This window comes from Vigna umbellata, chromosome 7, assembly GCF_029865625.1.
Source record: "Vigna umbellata cultivar VRB3 chromosome 7, Vumbellata_1.0, whole genome shotgun sequence".
NCBI lineage: Eukaryota > Viridiplantae > Streptophyta > Magnoliopsida > Fabales > Fabaceae > Vigna > Vigna umbellata.
Window position 1 is genome coordinate 38,637,312 of NC_142171.1, and position 5,986 is coordinate 38,643,297.

Consider the following 5,986-nt stretch of genomic DNA (forward strand, 5'->3'; position numbering starts at 1 on the left):
TCGTCCACTTCCTCCACTTCGTTCACTTCTTCCACTTCCTCCGCTTCGTCCACTTCGTCCATTTCGTCCACTTCGTCAAGTTCGTCCACTTCCTTCACTTCCTCCACTTCCTCCACTTCCTCCACTTCGTCCACTTTGTCCACTTCGGCCACTTCGTCAACTTCGTCCACTTCCTCCATTTCGTCCAGTTCTTCCACTTCCTCCAGTTCTTCCACTTCCTCCACTTCCTCCACATTTTCCACTTCCTGCACTTCGTCAAATTCGTCCACTGCGTCCACTTCGTCCACTTCGTCAACTTCGTCCCCTGTGTCCACTTCGTGCATTTCGTTCACTTCGTGCATTTCGTCCACTTCGTCAACTTCCTCCACTTCCTCCACTTCCTCCATTTCGTCTACTTCCTCCACTTCCTCAACATCGTCCATTTCCTCCACTTCCTCAACTTAATTCACTTCATCCACTTCTTCCACTTTGTCAACTTGTCCACTTCCTACACTTCGTTCACTTCATCCATTTCATCCACTTCGTCCACTTCGTCAGGTTCCTCCACTTCCTCCACTTCGTCCACTTCGTTCACTTCGTCAACTTCATCCACTTCTTCCACTTTGTCCACTTCTTCCACTTCCTCCAGTTCGTCCACTTCCTCCATTTCCTCCACTTCCTCCGCTTCCTCAACTTCCTGAACTTTGTCCACTTCCTCCACTTCCTCCACTTCGTCCACTTCCTCAACTTTGTCCACTTGCTCAACTTCCTCCACTTCGTCAACTTCGCCAACTTCGTCCATTTCGTCCACTTCGTCAAGTTCGTCCCCTTCCTCCACTTCCTCCACTTTGTCCACTTCCTCCACTTCCTCCACTTCGTCCACTTCGTCCACTTCGTCCACTTCGTCCACTTCATCCACTTCGTCCACTTCTTCCACTTCTTCGACTTCGTCCACTTCGTCCACTTCGTCCAATTCCTCCACTTCGTCCATTTCGTCCACTTCGTCAAGTTCGTCCACTCCTGCACTTCCTCCACTTCCTCCACTTTCCACTTCCTCCACCTCCTCTACCTCCTCCACTTCGTCCACTTCGTCCCCTTCGTCAAATTCTTCCACTTCGTCGACTTCTTCCACTTCCTCCACTTCGTCAAGTTCGTCCACTTCCTCAAGTTCGTCTACTTCCTCCACTTCCTCCACTTCGTCAACTTCCTCCATTTCGTCTACTTCCTCCACTTCCTCAACATCGTCCATTTCCTCCATCTCCTCAACTTAATTCACTTCATCCACTTCTTCCACTTTGTCAACTTTGTCCACTTCCTACACTTCCCCCACTTCGTCCACTTCGTCCACTTCGTCAGGTTCATCTACTTCCTCCACTTCCCCCACTTCCTCCACTTCGTCCACTTCGTTCACTTCGTCAACATCGTCCACTTCGTCAACTTCTTCCACTTCCTCGACTTCCTCCACGTCCTCCACTTCCTTCATTTCCTCCACTTCGTCCATCTCCTTCACTTCCTCAAATTCCTTGACTTCGTGAACTTCCTCCACTAGCTCCACTTCCTCCACTTCTTCATCTTCTTCCACTTCGTCCGATTAGTCAACATCGTCGAGTTCGTCCCCTTCGTCCACTTCGTCAACTTTGTCAAGTTCGTCCCCTTCGTCCACTTCCTCCACTTCGTGAACTTCTCCACTTCGTCCACTTCGTCAACTTCGTCCACTTCCTCAACATCGTCCACTTCCTCCACTTCGTCAACGTTGTCCACTTGCTCCACTTCCTCCACTTCATCCACTTCATCAACTTCGCCAACTTCGTGCACTTCGTCCATTTCGTCAAGTTCGTCCCCTTCCTCCACTTCTTCCACTTTGTCCACTTCGTCCACCTCCTCCACTTCGTCCAGTCCTTCCACTTCATCCACTTCGTCCACTTTGTCTACTTCTTCCACTTGCTCAACTTCCTTCACTTTGTCAACTTCGTCCACTTCGTCCATTTCTTTGACTTCGTCCACTTCCTCCACTTCCTCCACTTCCTCCACTCACTCATTCCTCCACTTTGTCCACTTCCTCCACTTCGTCCACATCGTCCACGTCGTCCACTTCGTCCATGTCGTTAACTTCGTCCACTTCGTCCTCTTCGTTCACTTTGTCCACTTCGTCCATTTCGTCAACTTTGTCAAGTTCGTCCCCTTCCTCCACTTCCTTCACTTTCTCCACTTCGTCCACTTCGTCCACTTCGTCCACTTCGTCCACTTCGTCTACTTTGTCCACTTCGTCCACTTTGTCCACTTCGTTCACGTCGTCAACTTCGTCCACTTCGTCCACCTCGTCCTCTTCATCCAGTTCCTCCACTTCCTCCACTTCCTCCACTTCCTCCACTACCTCCACTTCGTCCAGTTCTTCTACTTCCTCCACTTCGTCCACATTCTCCACTTCCTCCACTTCATCAACTTCCTCCACTTCGTCCATTTCGCCCACTTCATCAAGTTCGTCCACTTCCTCCACTTCTTCACGATCGTCCACTTCGTCCACTACCTCCACTTCCTGAATTTCGTCCACTTCATCCTCTTCCTCCATTTCGAATACTTCCTCCACTTCCTCAACATCGTCCATTTCCTCCATTTCGTCCACTTCATTCACTTCATCCACTTCTTCCACTTCGTCAACGTTGTCCACTTCCTCCACTTCGTCCACTTCGTCCATTGCTTCCACTTCCTCTGCTTCCTCCATTTCGTCCACTTCCTCCACTTCGTGCACGTCGCCAACTACGTCCACTTCCTCCATTTCGTTCACTTCCTCCACTTCTTCCACTTGCTCAACTTCCTCCACTATGTCAACTTCGTCCTCTTCATCCACTTCGTCAACTTCGTTTACTTCGTCCACTTCTTCCACTCCCTCATTCCTCCACTTCGTCCACTTCCTCCACATCCTCCAATTTGTCCACTTCCTCCACTTCCTCCACTGCCTCCACTTCCTCCACTTCCTCCACTTCTTCCACTTCCTCCACTTCCTCCACTTCGACCACTTCGTCCACCTCCTCCATTTTGTCCATGTCCTCAACTTCGTCCACTTCTTCAACTTCGTCCACTTCCTCCACTTCATCCACTTCGTCAACTTCGTCCATTTCGTCCACTTCGTCAAGTTCGTCCACTTCCTCCACTTCTTCCACTTCGACCACTTCGTCCACCTCCTCCATTTTGTCCACGTCCTCAACTTCGTCCACTTCTTCAACTTCGTCCACTTCGTCCACTTCATCCACTTCGTCAACTTCGTCCATTTCGGCCACTTCGTCAAGTTCGTCCACTTCCTCCACTTCCTCCACTTCCTCCACTTCGTCCACGTCGTCAACTTCTTCCACTTCGTCCACTTCGTCCTCTCGTCCACTTCGTGCTCTTCGTCCACTTCATCCACTTCGGCCACTTCGTGAGCTTCCTTCACTTCCTCCACTTTGTCCACATCTTCCACTTCGTCCACTTCGTCAACTTTGTCAACTTCCTCCACGTCCTCCACTTCGTCCACTTCTTCCATTTCCTCCACTTCGTCCACTTCCTCCAACTTCCTCCACATCTTCCACTTCCTCCACTTCGTCTACTTGGTCCACTTCCTCCACTTCTTCAACTTCGTCCACTTCCTCCACTTCGTCCACTTCGTCAACTTCGTCCACTTCGTCCATTGCGTCCACTTCGTGAAGTTCCTCCACTTCCTCCACTTCCTCTACTTCCTCCACCTCCAACACTTCGTCCACTTCGTCCACTTCGTCCACTTCGTCAACTTCCTCAACTTCCTCCACTTCCTCCACTTCCTCCACTTCGTCCACTTCTTCCACTTCGTCCACTTCGTCCACTTCCTCTACTTCCTCCACTTCGTCCACTTCGTTAACTTCGTCAACTTCTTCAACTTCGTCCACTTCGTCCACTTCCTCCACTTTGTCCAGTTTTTCCACTTCCTCCACTTCGTCCACATTCTCCACTTCCTCGACTTTGTCCACTTCGTCTATTATGTCCACTTCCTCCACTTCCTCCACTTCGTCCACTTCGTCCACTTCCTCCACTTTGTCCAGTTTTTCCACTTCCTCCACTTCGTCCACATTCTCCACTTCCTCGACTTTGTCCACTTCGTCTATTATGTCCACTTCCTCCACTTCCTCCACTTCGTCCACTTCTTCCACTTCTTCCACTTCTTCCACTTCCTCCACTTCCTCCACTTCCTCTACTTCCTCAACTTGGTCAACTTCGTTAACTTCGTCAACTTCGACCACTTCGTCAACTTCGTCCACTTCGTCAACTTCGTCCACTTCCTCCACTTTGTCCAGTTCTTCCACTTCCTCCACTTCGTCCACATTCTCCACTTCCTCCACTTCGTCCACTTCGTCCATTTCGGCCACTTCATCAAGTTCGTCCACTTCGTCCCCTTCCTCCACTTGGTCAAGTTCGTCCACTTCGTCCACTTCGTCCACTTTGTCCACTTCCTCCACTTCCTCAACATCGTCCATTTCCTCCAATTCCTCCACTTCATTCACTTCTTCCACTTTGTCCACTTTGTAAACTTCGTCCACTTCGTCCACTTCGTCAACTTCGTCCACTTCGTCCATTTTGTCTACTTCGTCAAGTTCGTCCACTTCCTCCACTTCCTCCAGTTTGTCCACTTCGTCCACTTCTTCCACTTCCTTCACTTCGTCCACTTCCTCCACTTCGTCCACGTCCTCAACTTCGTCCACTTCTTCAACTTCGTCCACTTCCGCCACTTCATCCACTTCCTCAACTTCGTCCACTTCGTCCATTTCGTCAACCTCGTCAAGTTCGTCCACTTCCTCCACTTCCTCCACTTCCCCCACTTTGTCCACTTCCTCCACTTCCGCCACTTCCTCCAGTTCCTCCACTTCTTCCACTTCCTGCACTTCCTCCACTTCGTCCACTTCCTCCACTTCCTCCATGTCGTCAACTTCGTCCACTTCGTCCACATCCTGCACTTCCTCCCCTTCGTCCACTTCGTCCACTTCGTCAAGTTCGTCCACTTCGTCCACTTCCTCTACGTCCTCCACTTGCTCAACTTCCTCCATTTCCTCCACTTCGTCCACTTCCTCCATTTCATCCCCTTCCTCCACTTCCTCCACTTCCTCCACGTCGTCAACTGCGTCCACTTCCTCCACTTCCTAAGCTTTGTCCACTTCGTCCTCCTCGTCTCACTTCGTCCACTTCGTCAACTTCGTCCACCTTGTCCACTTCGTCAACTTCGTCCATTTCGTTTACTTCGTCCACTTCCTCCACTTCCTCCACTTCCTCCACTTTGTCCACTTTGTCCACTTCGTCCACTTCCTCCACTTCGTCCACTTCCTCCACTTCCTCCACTTTGTCCACGTCGTCAACTTCGTCCACTTCCTCCACTTCCCCCACTTCATCCACTTCGTCCACGTCGTCAACTTCGTCCACTTCGTCCATTTCGTCAACTTCGTCAACTTCGTCCACTTCCTCCACTTCGTCCAGTTCCTCCACTTTGTGCACTTCGTCCACTTCGTCCACTTCTTCCACTTCCTCAACTTCTTCCACTTCGTCCACTTCGTCCACGTCGTCAACTTCGTCCACATCCTCCACTTCATCCACTTCGTACACTTCTTCAAGTTCGTGCACTTCGTCCACTTCGTCAAATTCGTCCACTTCGTCCACTTCCTCTACTTCCTCCACTTCCTCCACTTCGTCCACTTCCTCAATTTCCTCCACTTCCTCCATTTCATCCCCTTCCTCCACTTCCTCCACGTCGTCAACTGCGTCCACTTCGTGCACTTTGTCCACTTGGTCCACTTCATCAACTTCGTTAACTTCGTCCACTTCCTCCACTTCCTAAGCTTCGTCCACTTCCTCCACTACGTCCACTTCGTCCTCTTCGTCCACTTCTTCATCTTCTTCTTCCATTTCGTCCACTTCAACCAATTCGTCAACTTCGTCAACTTCGTCCCCTTCGTCCAGTTCGTCAACTTCGTCAAGTTCGTCCCCTTCGTCCACTTCGTCAACTTCTTCT